Raw genomic sequence first — 16,055 nt, forward strand, 5'->3', positions numbered from 1 at the left:
AATAGGACGGATTTCTCAAGATAGTTAGGCAAACACTCTAAGACATTGGGCAAGATAACTGGCAAACACTGTAAGGCATTGGGCATGATGGAGGGGGGTATTCTGAACAGGCCATCACATGCCTTATGATGAGGTGTGCTGGGAAGATGCACTCTTGGTGCTGAGCAGCATTGTCCCATACCTGGATGAGGCTTGGCACATCTCAGCACATAGTGTAGGTGCAGGTGACGATAAAGAAATCCAGTGGAAGCACTAGCCAAGTTTAGAGCCAGGGTGGACCTGCCCATAAAAGGCAACCACTGGTAGGCTGCCTAGTGCCTAGTGTATGTGTGCGTGCATTAGGTAAACTGGTAGATATGTAACCGCAATGCCATATTTTAAGTGCACTTTGAAATACTGAGACTGTCGCTGGATAGTAGCATCAGTACAAGTCATACTGCTTCCCATCTTTTATAAGGGTCAGTTGTGTTCTTGAAAAGAAACAGTTCTGTTAAATTGGCTTTCACTTTATACCTGTTATTTATATCCCAGGCAACATGTAGGGGATCGGATCCCCTTGGCATTTATCAGGAATGATTGGGCCTCTGAAAGAAGAGAACTTACTCCGTTAATTTCCTGTTTTCCTATATACTCAGCTGAGCAGACATTCAAGTTTAATGGCAACAACCTCAGCTAACTCTCTGTAGGTTATACTTATGATCTTCTTGCTTTGCTCCAATGAACACGACTCCAAAGTCCATGTCATTTTAAGTGCTTTAATAGAAATGACTGAAATAACATTTGTAACAGACAAGATGTTTTCTTTTTCTTTTTTGCTGTGGCTGTGTAATTGGGGATGCAGAAAGAAATGATGATGGCAAAATTTGCACATCTCAGGAGCTTTTACTTCCTGATTGCCCACTGAATATTGTCTACATGCTATTAATAATTTAGACATTGGGGATTTCAGTGGCAAGCTTGTAGCTTGTCCTATCAAAGAAATTGACACCAATAATTAATGATGATAAAATGCTAGCATTTCTGAGGGGAAGTCTGAGATAAAAATCATGAATCATCTGCCTTTTAAATACTGCCTATGCATTAGTTTGCCATGGGAAACCCTAAAAAGTGTCTCTTTTTATGAAAGCAAGTTGGTTAAGAATTAATGATAGCATTTTCACAATTGCTACGAAGTCCCCTGAAGATAATAGTCACAGTAATGGGGGGGGGGATAACACCCCCCCCAAAAAAGGTATGACCTTTCTACTCATTTAAACTGACAAGAATGGCTAGAGTTTGGTTTACAGCATTTCTCTACTGTCATGTTAATATAAAGCTCCTTTTAATGAAAGGCCTAGGCTGTGACATAATGGATTTATGTTTTCTATAGATGGATGCCCAAAAGCTTTTAAAGTTAAAAAACAATTTATTACTGGAAAAAAGCAGATACATGCTATTACCTGAGCAGAAGAAAAAGACATAAGCTTACCATGATTCACAAGTAAACAACCTTGAAGGATAACCTCAGGTTTACATTATTCTTGTCTGAAACTTTAACATTAAAAGATCACAGGTAGCAGGAAAAGATATTGCTGTGCCTTAGACCCTGGAGAGTCTCAGCCAGTCAAATTAGACAATATTGAGCTGCATAGAGCAATGGTGACTACAAGGTACTTTCATTACCATTGTTCAACAAACGTTTTGGAGTTCAGCTGTAAGCACAACTCAGAATGTGTCCAGCGAATGTACATATTTTCCAGCACATGTTCAAACAAGCTACATTCAGGAATTGGGATTAAGCGTCCAATAGCCCATTTCCTGCTTCCCAGTTAAACATCTTTTATGATATGATTGGGTCGGCACAAGCACAGCCTTACCTCCTGGGTGGCCTTTCCAGCCCTGAGAAATGTGCAGCAAACATGTACCGCTGCTATGTGTGTGTGTGTGCTGTCTATTTCAGCCATTCCAATGCATTAAAAAAGTCCTTCAAAATAATATAAATTATGAGGATACCTCCTCGACTCTGTTCTCCAACATAAGTAAGTCAGTACATATTAAATTGCCTATACTCCATTTTATTTATTTATTTAATTGAAATATTTATGCTCCACCTTACCTTTGAACCAAATACAATAAAAACTCATTACCCCAAGAAAATGCATGCAACCTAAACTCCATAAAAGTCCTTATATATAAAGCAGCTTTACAGCACGTCCTAAAAACTGCTGATGGCAGTACCCCCTCCCCTCCCCAGGTAGACTATTCCACAAGGTGAGAGCTACTATAAACAAGGAACTGGATCTAGTTGATACCATCTGGTCCATCTTAAGCAGGGAAACAACTACTAGGGGGTAACTGAAACACCACATCTGGCTCATAAGAAAACAGGAGGAGAAATAATCCTTCTGATTGGTGAATCCTAGGCAGAGTTGAGCAAAAAAAAAAAAATCGGTAAATTTTGGGTTCAGATTTATTGGCCCCAATTTTTTTTCAGTAAACCCGGAAAACCCTGGTGAATGTAAGTCTTTATCTTTTGTCTACCTATACGGAAGAATGTTGTCAATTTTTTAAAAAAGTTTGAAAAGCCTAACAGAGCATGAAAATTCAGGCAAATAACTGAAAATGTATCAAAATACATTTGATAACTTAAATGATAATACTTAAAAACCTGTACGGCTTAGGCATGTGCAAATCACCAGCTTATTGAATATTGTTATGCTAGTCATAAATTTGTTCAGATTGATTGCAGGGCTCTTGTTCATTTCTTCAAATGAGCTCTTCTGAGCAAATTGATTGGATGCTATTAGTGTATTCTAATATATTCCACTTGCTGCCCCATCTAGCATATACTTTTATATTCTGAAGTTTTCCTTTAGAATATGCAATTGGTACTTTTTTTCAATTTGGAAAAATAACATTTTTTAGAATGAAATTTTTCCGTAAGGTACTCTGAACAGTTAAACAATTTAATGTATAAAAAATGACTGTCTAGTAAATATATTGCACAAATGATAGATGCCCTCTAAAAAAAGAGAGAGGAAACATTTCTGAAATTAGCTACATATTATATAGGACAAGAAAACTATGGTAGAAGCCTTGTGGGCTTAGTCCCCTTTCTCAGAGTATTCCCTTCCTCACTATCTATATATCCATTCCTAAGTCTGCCCCCTGCCTGCAGATACTTACATCCGCAGATAGGGGGCAGACTGACCTCCCAACAGTTTTCTGAAAACTCAGGGGATCCCCTGGGTCTGAAGAAATATCTGAATTTTTAAAAAGGAGAGTTAAATCTCCCCAAAACTAAAGAAAGTATTTTCTGGGCATGCACAGAGAACACACCTACCATTGGTGGCTGCCAGTGAGGCAGGATTGCTGCCTGGGCTGGCAAGCCTGCAGCAGGTTCACCAGCTGAGATCAGTACTGGGGGGGTTGCTGCCTGGGCTGGTGAGCCCACAGTAGGCTCACCAGCTGAAATCAGGATTGGGGGGGCGGCCTAAGTGGACTCAGCAATGGGGGGAGGGATTCCTCCCACGAGTTTCACAGGCCCCAACTTGGCATTCTCATTCATCATTATTTTCCATATGTATGTGAGAAGTGGGGGTCAGGTCTGGTTTGAAAATGAGACAGCATTGGGTGCACCAATGGGCAATTTCCTTTAAAGCTGTATTCAGATCAGCGATCCCTGCTGCTATTGTTAGAGCTTTCAGTAGCCTTCAATGGAGTTGACCACAACATCCTTGGAATATGATGGAATACAGTGTAAGAGGAGAAGCCTTTCAGTGGTTTCAGTCTTTTTTACTTGATCAGATACAGAGAGTTTTTACCAGAGGAGCAGAATCAACTGGATGGATCCTATCTTGTGGAGTTTCTTGGGGTTCTATTATGTCACCCATATTCTTCAGTATTTATATGAAGCTACTGAATGAGATCCTCCAGAACTTTGGGGTTGTATATCATCAAGATGCAGACAACAACCAGCTCTGTGTTTCATTATTAATGTTTCCAGATGCATTCATCCTGGTACTGAACCAGTATTTTGAGACCATAATCAAGTGGCCAAAGCAGAGTAAACAGAAGCTGAATCCAGACAAGATTGTACGTAACACTAGAAGGGAAGGCTAATATTTTCAAGGGACTGAATCTACTTGTTTTTAATGGAATGAAGTCAGAGTTGAACATCATGTTAAAAGCTTAGAAATGTTTATAGATCCAGCCTTGCTATTTTGAAAAGCAGGCTGGGGAGGTGGCCAAGAGTGCCTCAGCTGTGCTTTGTTTGGCAACTTGTCCTTTCTTAGAGACAACCACAAAATGCTCTATGTTGAGCTGCCCTTGAAGACAACCTTGCTGTTGGTGTAGTGGCTGAAAGTGCCTTCTGTAAGTGTGTTTCCGGGCCTTGTACATAGTGCTGGAGTTAATCTATAAGGTCCTAAAAAGCTAGTGTCCAATATATTTGGTAGACCACCTCTGCCAATATACTCTGGATCATGCGTTGAGATCAGTATGTTGTGGGAACCACTCCAAGGCTGTGGGAATATCTATGCATTTTCAACAAGTAGAAATACATATTCATCAAGCAATTAACAAATTTAACATTTTTTCTAAATTGGTCTCTTGTATCACATCTTGTAGGTAAAAAAGTAGAACTTTTCCAGGGTCCTATGGGATCTCCTATTCAATATTTCATGTTAATTTCAATGCTGTGGTCCAAAATTTCTGGCTCTCTAACATTTCCCTAAAATTAGTCTGCTTTAGCAACATGACACCACCAACAAAAAGCAAAAAGCTTTCCTGACACTCAGCAGTGGAGAGCAGATACTGCCTCATATGATCTCCCTATTCTTATGAGTAACATATGCCTAGTGGCTCCAGTGATAGCCTTCAGCTGCCTAAGCTTTCATTAAAGGTTATAAATGCTTCCAGTCTGTATCATTCCCCTTCAAAACCAATAGAGAAATCTGCACATCTCTCACATTAAATGGTTCCAACACAAAAATCCTAATGGTAGACCTGCTTCAAGATATTGTACAACTCTTGCAGCTCATTCCTGAGCCTTTCGGTGGCTGGGGACGGTGTGGCTGAGGTGCTGCCGAGGCACCTCCAGCCACCAAAAGGCTTAAAAAATCCTTTCCCCCCCCCAAAAAAATGGGGCATTTTCCCCATTAAAAACAGTGAGGCTGTGCCAGGAAAAACCTGGTGCAGCGATGCTGTTGTTGGAGGGGGTGTTCTGGGCCTGAAAGGGGTCAGGAAGCTGCCAACTAGCAGCTCTGCCCCTGGAATGCTCTGGGAAGGCCCTCTGGGATGACAGCGCGAGGAGGCTGGCGTGAGCACCCCAACGCTGGCATCCCTGCCTCTCTTAATGGCGCAAGTGGCCCAGATGCCGGTGTGGCCACTTGCATGCCTCCTGAGCTCTTTTGGCTCCAGAGCTCAGGAATGGGCTGTTAGTTTCCAAGAGTCATTGGCCTGAGGGCCCACCATCTAAGGAAGGTCAACATTCCCTTTCATGATAGGTACATACTGCTTTACAGAGCTTTGTGGAAAGAAGTGATACAGTGTAGTAGTTCAGTCCTAAGTGGAATTACATCTTTCTAATTCTATAACTGCCCTGACCAGGATGGCCCAGGCTAGCCTGATCTCGTCAGATCTCAGAAGCTAAGCAGGGTCAGCCCTGGTTAGTATTTGGATGGGAGACCACCAAGGAATACCAGGGTTGCTGTGCAGAGGAAGGCACTGGCAAACCACCTCTGTTAGTCTCTTGCCATGAAAACCCCCAAAAAGGGGGTCGCCATAAGTCGACTGCAACTGGAAGGCACTTTACACACAATTCTATAACTGAAGTCCATGGGCTTATAACAGGGTAATCTTCCTTAGCACTGCAGTTATAATTCCTTAGCACTGCAGTGTTATAATTGACATCAGAATTGTAAATGACAATGAACTTTCAAAGACATATATATGGATATTTTAATCTTTACAGCCTATATAGCAAGAATCCTCTATATCTCTTGGAACAAAACTAGACAAACAACCTTCTGCAAAAGATGTTAAAATTTTGATTGAGCAAATTTCTGACTTCCAATATATTAAACACAAAATAAAGTGATTTCCTTGTACTCTTATTTGTTACATTGTATGTGGCAGAATAGCATTCTGCCTATTCGTCGTTCCAGCACAGGATAGAGTTTCATGTTTTGTCATCAGTAAATGCTATGTATTTAATGTCAGATAATATTATACAGCATGCCTTGCAACCCATTAAACTGAATGCGGCTAACCAGCCATGCATGGCAACTCACCAGGGACTCAATAACCTCCCATTTTTATTGCTTGCCTGGAACTGTAAAAATAGGGAATTGTCAAACACCTGGCAGAATACAATCCTTTTATTGTGTGCCTTGTGTTGTTTTGTGTCTCACAATTTGAGCTGTATATAGTATTAATGTCTTAAAGAATTAATTCAGCAGGGACAAAAGTGCCCCTTCCACGGACAGTCACAGATGGATTAACCATTCATTTTTGGAGAGGTTGTCTTTCTTTCTTTCTTTCTTTCTTTCTTTCTTTCTTTCTTTCTTTCTTTCTTTCTTTCTTTCTTTCTTTCTTTCTTTCTTCCTTCCTTCCTTCCTTCCTTCCTTCCTTCCTTCCTTCCTTCCTTCCTTCCTTCCTTCCTTCCTTCCTTATTTATAAACCCCCTTACTCCCAAAGGACTCAAGGCAGTACATACAAACTGTAAGCACTAATATACAATTTAAAAACTAATCAATGTCAGAACAATGAAAAGATTCACATGACCCCAACTCATACAAAATACTTCTTAAAGAAAGTTGTTTTTATAACCGTTCCTGAAGGTAGACAAGGAGCCTGAGCTTCTAGAGGAACCCCATTCCATAGCACCTGAGTTATTTCAGAGAAAGTTCAGGAACAGGCTGCTATAAAATTGGGAGTGTTGAGAATTTCAACATGAACACAGTAAGTAAATTTACTTTTCTCACAGTGTATTTCTGAGAGGAATGCCTGCACTGGGCTTTGGAGGCAACGCAGCTGCACTGCCTCCAAAGGAGGTTTCGGCCCCACTGAAACCTCCTCCCGGCATAAAACATCAGTGCAGCCCTCATAAGTGCCGTATCTCGCCAAAAATAAAAAAGGCATTTCTGGGCCGAAAGGGCTTTGGAGGCCACTTAAAGGTGGCCCTGCCCCCAGCCCGACGCTGGAACGCTCCGGGAACACCTCCTGAGACACCGTAATCCCACAGGGATGCCTCCCGGGATGCCGGCGCGGCCTTTGACGGCATCCGGATGCCGGTAGAAGGCCTCGTTGTGGTCCTGGGCTGGTGCTGCCATGGCATCACCCCGCAACCAGCATCCGGACCTTCCCGTTGCCCAGATGCCATCGTGGGGGGCCCAGACGCCATTGCGGCACCTTCCTGACTTCCTAAGGGCTTTCGCCCTTAGATCTAAGGAATGAGCTGTCAGCCTCCTGATCAGATCACCATATTCCTTTAGTGAAATTCATGTTGAGCATAACAACTGCTGAGCAGCTCTGCTCTACGGTTGTATCGTCTGGCTGCTTTTGCCGATTTTCAGTAACCAGATAATCTCATTCATGGATGAGGTAGCATTCCCCATCATCATAGTGAAGTCAGTAAAATAGCCTGTTTGTATAGCAGACATGGATTTGCTTGGTGGTTTTGGAGGGTAGTCTTGTTGTTCTTCAATAGAAGAACAGACTCGAGTCCAGTAGCATCTCAGAGACCAACAAGATTTTCAGGTTATAGGTTTCAATGTTTTCCCAAACCTTCCTTCTAGAGCACCACTCTGTGGTGTGTAACATAAAACAGCATCAAGGGCTGAAGTTACAAGAGAGTGCATTTCTTTTCAAAGAGAAATGAAGGGGACAAAATCTCTATTTTAAAAGAGAAAAAGTAGAACAAGAGGAATCAACGGCTATATCTAAAAAAAGTGAATTTCAAAAAAAAGAAAAAAGAAAAAAAAAGAATTCCGCTTCCCATAACAGCATGACCTGTTATGCTAACATGGTAATACTAGCAATGTTTATGAAGTGTGAGAATAAGTCACAAGTTCTGCATTCATGTCAGAAAAAGTGAATTTTTCAAAAGCCTCTGTAGTAACCCAAAGAACATTGGATAATTGGGATAACACTTTCAAATGGACCAGTGTTAATGTGAGTGTATTCAAGAAACTAGATTTCTGTAGATTGATTTTTGAGTGTAAGAACAATTTTACAAATCTCATATTCAATCAAATTCAGTCATGTTATCTACCTTTAGTGATTTTTTAAAAAAAAGTCTAGCATATTTGAACGATAATTTATTTCCATTTGCTCCTCAATTGAGACACAAACAAGCCTTTGGACACGTTTACATAAGAACATAAAAACATAAGAAAGACCCTGATGTATCAGACCCAGGCCCATCAAGTCCAGCAGTCTGTTCACACAGTGGCCAACCAGGTGCCTCTAGGAAGCCCACAAACAAGACGTGTGCAGCAGCACCATCCTGCCTGTGTCCCACCGCACCCAAAACAATAGGCATGCTCCTCTGATACTAGAGAGAATAGGTATGCAGCATGACTAGTATCCATTCTAACTAACAGCCATGAATACCCCTCTCCTCCATGAATATGTCCACTCCCCTCTTAAAGCCCTCCAAGCTGGCAGCCATCACCACATCCTGGGGCAGGGAGTTCCACAATTTAATGTACATTTGTACATTCCTCCATGGACTCCATTATAAGAAAATGAAACAAATCTTCAGGTAAAAGTTCTCTTGGAGAGCTTTAATTTACTGCTTTCTTAAATGTCTTCTTTCTGCCTACCCAGCACATTTAAAATATGATGATAAAATAAACCTTTATGAAAACATATCTCCCAGAGATGTGTGAAATAAACTTTAAAAGCCGCTGCTCTGAGGCACCATCTTCATCTTTGAAAAGCCCCAGCGCTCATGCTGGGTAGAGGAGGAGAGAGGCAATATTGGGCTTCATTAGGAAACCTTCACATGTATGCAAAGTCCACGGCTCCATGTAAGCTAACAGAAGCAATAACACGATTCTGGCTACTGACTTGGCTTTTTTTATTATTTGATCATGTTTAGTTTTCTTTAGTTATTAACTGTAGTTTCATGCTCTGTTTTGCCCAAGGCAAAAGGAACTATTGATACTGAGCAATGGATGGCAGGAAGTGTTTCTTATTAGTTTCCAAACTGCTTTCAAAAATATAGCCTGAGGCTTCAAATACTGGTGAGAGTTCTTGGTGTGTAGCTTCTTCAGCTGTCTTCCCTGCAAAATTGTTCATGCTTCTGGACTACTGCTGGATAATATCACTCAGCAGCACTGCACAAGAATGGGCTTTTTTTTGGGGGGGGGGGAGAATAGAAAGTGAGAAGAAAAGGTCCCTTTACTGATTTTTAACATTACATGAAGACTCTAGAGCTGTCCGGATCCTTTAGTGCTGGCTTGTGTTTACACTTCAACACATTCAAATGACTATTCAAATTCAAACACATTCTGATGACTATTTTATGATCACAAATTATTCTGATCATTAATTTTAATTTATTTACTGTTGTGTGTTTACAATTCTTTTCAAGACTAGAACAGTCCACTTAGGAATCTTCTCCATTTTAATATTTGTTATTTACTGTTATGTTTTACTACAGTACTCACTACCCAAAAGTCATTCCCAAAATGGAATTTACTCATTTATTCACTTCATTTACTGAATTTACTTAAATGAAGGACTATTTTTTTCTAGACATGTCATCAAAGAATGGAGAGTGGAGTTGTCTTACATTCACATATAATTTACAGTTACGCCCAACAATAAAAATCTTTTGGGGCATAACATTTTTTGGGGGAGGGGGTCCTCTTACCTTCAGGGTTGTTTTCCTTTCAAGTAAATATGGTATATTCTGCCTTTTTTGTTGAGACTCAAGGCAGATTAAACAAGAAGACAATACAAAAAAATCTACTACATAGAAACCATTCAATAAAATCACTATAATAAATGCTACAAACAATGCAAACAAAAAATGGATTACAAGACTAGAAAATAGTTTCAAAGGGTAGCTGCGTTGATGTGCAGTAGAACAATTAGATTTGAGTCCAGTACTTTCTGGGTGTAAGAGACAAAGCTCCCTTTTGAGAGTCAAAGCTCCCTTTTTCAGAAACAGTCTGATGAAGACTGGAAGACAATGCAATGCAAACAGATTAATACATACAACGAACAGTGCAGGAATAAAAGAAAACTTCGTATTTTTTTCAGCCATTGAAATTGGAATCCTTTTCATTTTATAAAAATGCCATCTGTAACAATTCTGCTTTATGACCATTCATTCCTGTTATATAAATGTCAATTTTGTCCATGTTGCTACAGTCTTAATCCCTATGTAAAAATGCCTCCTGCATCTCTGCATTTCATCCTATAATAGATCTGTTCAAAAGAAAAAATGTAACTTGTGTAGATGGGAAGAGAGAGTAGGATCATAATAGTTCCCTCCCGTCTCCATTTCTTCAACTAAAGGTGGGTATAGAGTCCTATGCACATATAATTACATACTCAGGACTATGTGCTCACTTTAGTTGAATACATGGACATAGAATCGGGAGACTCTCCTGTCTCCAGGATGGGCTTCCTGCCCTCCGTTGTTTCTCCTGATGAAAGCGAGGTGAGGAGGCCTCAGTGGGGTATAATGCCATTCAGCCCACCCTCCAAAGTATCCATTTCCTCCAGGGGAAATCATTTCCTCCAGGGATGACCACTGTCATCTGGAGATCAGTTGAAATTCTAGGAGATCTCCCCCCACTTGGAGATTTGCAACCCTACCCGGATCTAATCCCCTTCCACCTGCCTCCCTGCTTGTTCCCCCTGCTGCCTGACTCTCTGCCCTGCTCCTTCCCCTTGCTGCCCAGGGCTGTCTCTTACTCTCTCCCATTCTGACCTTCCCCAAGTCCAGGCTCGGCCTTGCCTTCTGGCCACACTTCTCCCCACCACTGCCTGGCTCCTGGTCTTGTTGTCAGTCAAGTCAGTGTGCTCTGCCTAGATTCCAGCCACCTTCCTTTCCCAGCACTTCTTGCAGGGGTGAGTCAGGCCCTTGGCTGTCCATAGCTTGGATTGCCAGGGTAGGTTCTAAGCAGGGGCTGGGTGTCAGCTCCCAAAAGTATGATATGCAAGAATGCTCTGTCGTTCAGGTGCTCATTCAGATGGTCGCCTGGGGTTGCTTTTTTTCTCTGGCGCCCTAGTTGGACTCATGACATCATTGCATAGATGATGCCAGATGGCTCTCTCTCCCTTCCCCTGCCTGCTTTCACCTGCTAACAGCTGAGAGTCGGCAGGCAACAGAAGCAACAGGCAGTAGATTGCCCACCATAAGCGGTCCATTGGGAACCCTATTACAATTATACATGCACAAATGGGAGCATCCCCAATGCTCATGGGGGAATCCATTTCCCCTGCTTATCAAGCCTGCTGGGGCTCTGGGAACCCCCAACCAACCTTAGAGCCAGGTGGCAGCAGTGGAGAAGTCTGGGAGCTGATCTGAGTGCAGAGCTGCTCCTTGAGGCCTCTACCATGGCAGCAGGGTCTGGAGCCGTTCCAGGTTTCCTCTGCTGCCACGGCTGGACCCGGAGCCCCTCCTGGTACCTGCCAATGCCTCAGCCAAGCCTGGAGCATCTTCTAGCATCTGCTGTGGTTGCAGTAGAGCCCAGAACTTCTCCTGGTGTCCACCATTGCCATGGCTGGATGGGCACCCAGTGTCCTCTGCAATTGCAGCTGGGCTGGGGGTGTCTCTCAGCATCTGCTGTGGTCAGGTCCAGTGTGGCTCCCTGCAGTGGCTGCCACCAGCTCTTCTGCTTCTTCTTTTTTTTGGGGGGGGATTTTACCCCCAATGCATTTTTTAAATATTTCTTGATTTTTCTGTTTTAGGTTCCAGATCCATGGGTTTAGGTATTCGCTGATGGGGGCCACATGCCGCTATTAGATATACAGACAAGTGGTGACCTGCATGAAACTTGCAGGGAGAGGGCATTCCCCTGCCTTTGCTTCCTTCCCTCTCTCCTTTTCTCTGTCAAAGTTCCCTCCTCTCTCTTTCTGCCCCACTCCTTATCTATCAATCTTACCTCACCCCCTTCTCCACTCATCCTATGTACGTTTTCTCTTCTCTTTCTACCACCCTTCTCTAGCAATCCCCTTTCCAACACCCCTTCTTCCTTCACTCTTTGTATGTCAATCTGCCCCTCTTAATTCAGCCCTTCTCAGACAATGCCCCCTTTCTCCCCTTCCTCAATCTGCCCCTCTCATTTTCTCTTTTCTGTTTATCTCCCCCATCTCCCCCTCTTTTTTGTTTTCCCCTTCCTCAGACAACCTCATTCTTTCTCTTTCTCTCTCCCCCAAGCCAATCCCTCCTTATTTCTCTCATCCCTAAGCCAATCCCCCTTCTTTTTCTTTCTCTCTCCCCCCAAGCCCTTATGCGCAGATTTAGATATCTACAGATAGGGGGTACATGTGCGAAATAGTATATAGGTAAGAAATCTTTGCACACCTTAAGCTGAACAGGGATGTGAGCAATTGACACCATTCTGCTCACATCCTCCACACATTCACTCCATTTTGCTTTACATCTACTATAAAATCCATCAAGTTGAACAAATATTTTCTATAAAACACACAGGCATGTATACATGCAAGTAGTAAGAATACTTTGGCAATTATAAGGTCAAATATGTTATTTAAAAACCCTGGAGTTCCATGTATATTTAGAAAGTGAAGATGCCTAAAGAAAAAGATCCTTGCTGCACTTTTCTGAAATCAAGGGCTTCTAAGAGGGGTGGGTGTGCAGCTGTAAAGAAAAGTAATTCCGAGCTCAGTAGGCTACCACAGTGTATTTTCAGAAGTTTCTAATTGAAGGTATGCTTCATTTGCTTTGGCTGTAAAAGAAGTCACATTTGAACATGATTATGCCTGTAAATGACCTCATAAAATGTAGACTTGCAAAAAAAAAAAAGAAAAATCCAGTTTCACAGGTTATTCAGGAAGCATTTTGTAAATGTTCATGTTTCTGCTTTCCAAGCCAGCTTTTCAACTATCTTCCAAAGAGTTAGAGCAGTCAGAGTCCATTAGCTTCACTGCAGGTCCTAACAATATTGAGTGACTTTATAAGGCACACATATGAGAAACTCAGAGTCATGTGCATTTCTTTAGATAAGAACCAAATCAGTTCTTGGGGCCATGTGTGTTTTCTACCTTCTAGGCCCTTGGATCTAAAGCCCCAAAGTGTTCTGCAAGACCAGTTCAGACTGTTCAAAATGTTTTCTGCCAAGTCAAAATGAATGTTTAGCAACTTCACTGACCTTTTGTTGCTTAGGGCCATTTCGAATGTTTATTTTATTTATTTAAATCAGTTAAACCTTCCCTTTAAAAATGGGTAGGGTTGCCAAGTGCCAGGTGGTGGCAGGCAAACCCCCGCCAATCCACCTGGCCACCCGCTGACCAGCTGAGGGTCGGCAGGCAATCTGTGCAGGCAGGGACAGGTCACTTCCGGTTCACATCCAGAAGTGCTTCATTCCAAAGGGCCAGTTTCCACTTGAACTCCCAGTTTGAGTGGTAAAGGCCTGTTGCGATGCGGCATTTCCGGGTGTAAAACGCATCACAAGGGGCCATTTGAAAAGTACCATAGCATCACAATAAACAAAAGTGTAATAATGACAAGGGCTTGGATCCACCAGAGGATCTCCACAGATGGGAGAGCAATTTGCACTGATTCTCCCTTCCTGTTGCTGTTCCTAGGGTCCCCTGTCTCTCAGAAGCATCATTTGTGGAAGAGGAGGGACAATTTATGCTAAAGCGGGAAGGGGGAGGTATGAAAGTTGTGCTTCCTTAGCAGAAATCCCTTCTGTCAGCAATTTTTTTTAAAAAAAGTCCAATGGATCCAAGACAAGTGATAAAAACATTTATGAAGACATAATAATAATAATAATAATAATAATAATAATAATAATAATAATAATAATAATAAAACAATGGTTAATAAAATTGTGGGAGGGGGGGACAGCCACAGAAGCAAGAATCTTTATTAAAAGCTTGAACAAGCAGAACTTTTCTCTTATGCTCTTACATCTAAATAAAGTATATATTTCATAATCATGACCTCATTGTTGAAAAGGACCTTCGCCAGCCCCTACCTGGCTCATGGCAGGAGTACCTATGAAAAGACAAGCAGGGGGCCCATAACACTTGTGGGGGAGGGAAATCCCACTCGCCACATTGCCACTTCTGTCTCTTCCCACTCTTTCATCCCTCTTATCCCATTCCCTCTTTCCCCTTTTCTTTCCACCTCTCCCTCTCTCTCTCCCTCTTAATTGCTCTTTCTAGTCCCCACCCCATTTCACTCCATTTCACTCCTTTTTTTATTTTCCCAGTTTTTATTCTCTTTCTCTTAAGACTTCTTTTCTTCACCCACCTAGCTTTCACTCTTTCTCCCCCATTTATCATGGTCTCTTATCAGTTCTTTCTCTGCCCACCTCATTTTTCATTCCCCCATTCCCCCCGATCAATTCTTCTCCCTCTGTTCCTCCAAACTGCATTCGGGTGGGAGAATCCTAGGCCCTGGATCTACTACTTCTGTTGCTCTTAATTGGCCACTGTGTGAATCAGGATGATGGGCTAATCCAGCAGGTCTCTTCTTATGTACTTAACCCCACTGTGCAAATTGTGGTCTCATGAGCTTCCATAAGATCTCAGTTGGCACCCTCCATTTAGGGGAAATTCGAATCCCTCATATATATTTTTTGTCTTACTTTTTGTATTTTCCTAAAAAAAACGGGTGCTCCCCCTGGTCTGTAGAAAAAAAATGTTATTGGCACATGGCCCTATTTTCCAGAATATTTGATCTTGCTTTCTGGTGTCATTTTCAGAATTATGGTATAACTACTCGATATGCACCGCCCATGCTGGGACATGGGTGTTCAACCAGAATTGCAAACAGAAAGACATCAGGGAAACTCACCATTTTTTAAACAACAACAGCACTTGTTTGCTTGGTGTAATACAAGGACTCCAGTTGCTTCACCGTGAAAGTCCAAGTAGGAAAAAAGTTGTTCAACTTTGTTTGTCTTGTTTTTTTTTTACTTGGACTTTCACGGTGAAGCAACTGGAGTCCTTGTATTACTATTTACTTTTTCTTGGAAGGACTAACGGCAGTTGAATTTTTTACTGCCCAGATAGGAACTTGTGTTCTTTTTGTATCTTCAATTCGTGTTGGAAATGCCCACGGTGGAAATAACCGGCGTTCTTGGACCTTCTGTTTGCAATTTTGGTTGTCTATATAAGCCTCATTGCCATTTTTGTATGTATTGAAATATTGCCTATCTGCATGTTTACTTTAATGTGAGATATTTAAACATTATATGTTTAAATGAGCTGTGGTGCTGTTTATTAATCTCAGCCTTCAGATGGTGGCTGGAGATCTCGTGCTATTAAAAGTGATTTCCAGGCAGCAGAGATCAGTTCACCTGGAGAAAATGACTGCTTCGGAAGGTGGACTCTATGGCATTATGCCCCATTGAAGTTCCTCACCTCCTCAAACCCCACCCTCCTCAGGCTCCACCCCGAAAATCTCCAGGTATTTCCCAACCCAGAGCTGGCAACCCTATTCCATATGCGGTGTGTATTTGAACATGGGTCTTCCGGATCCTAATCTGACATTCAAACCACTACATCACATGGGCTTGCAGCTTTCCTTTTTCCTTTCCTCAGCAGCCTCTTCCTGGGAGAAGTGTGGCCAAGTTGCAAAAAGTTGTGCAGTAGCAAATGGCTCAGGTGGGTTACATGGTAGCCACTGCCAGGCCCAGACAAGTTGCATGAATTGTGTGAATGCTGCTTATTTTGGGTTTACAAGGAAAAAATTGGGCCCAATAAACCCGAAATTTACCAGATTTTGTTTTGCAGAGCCCTACCTACTACCCCAAATAAAGACTCATCATGGGTATGACTAGTTTATTTAAATCAGGTGATTTACTTCATTGATTAATTATACTAATATTTTAATTGAGGCTGGCCTGAGCTAGGCA

The sequence above is a fragment of the Euleptes europaea genome, chromosome 10 (assembly GCF_029931775.1).
Source record: "Euleptes europaea isolate rEulEur1 chromosome 10, rEulEur1.hap1, whole genome shotgun sequence".
NCBI lineage: Eukaryota > Metazoa > Chordata > Lepidosauria > Squamata > Sphaerodactylidae > Euleptes > Euleptes europaea.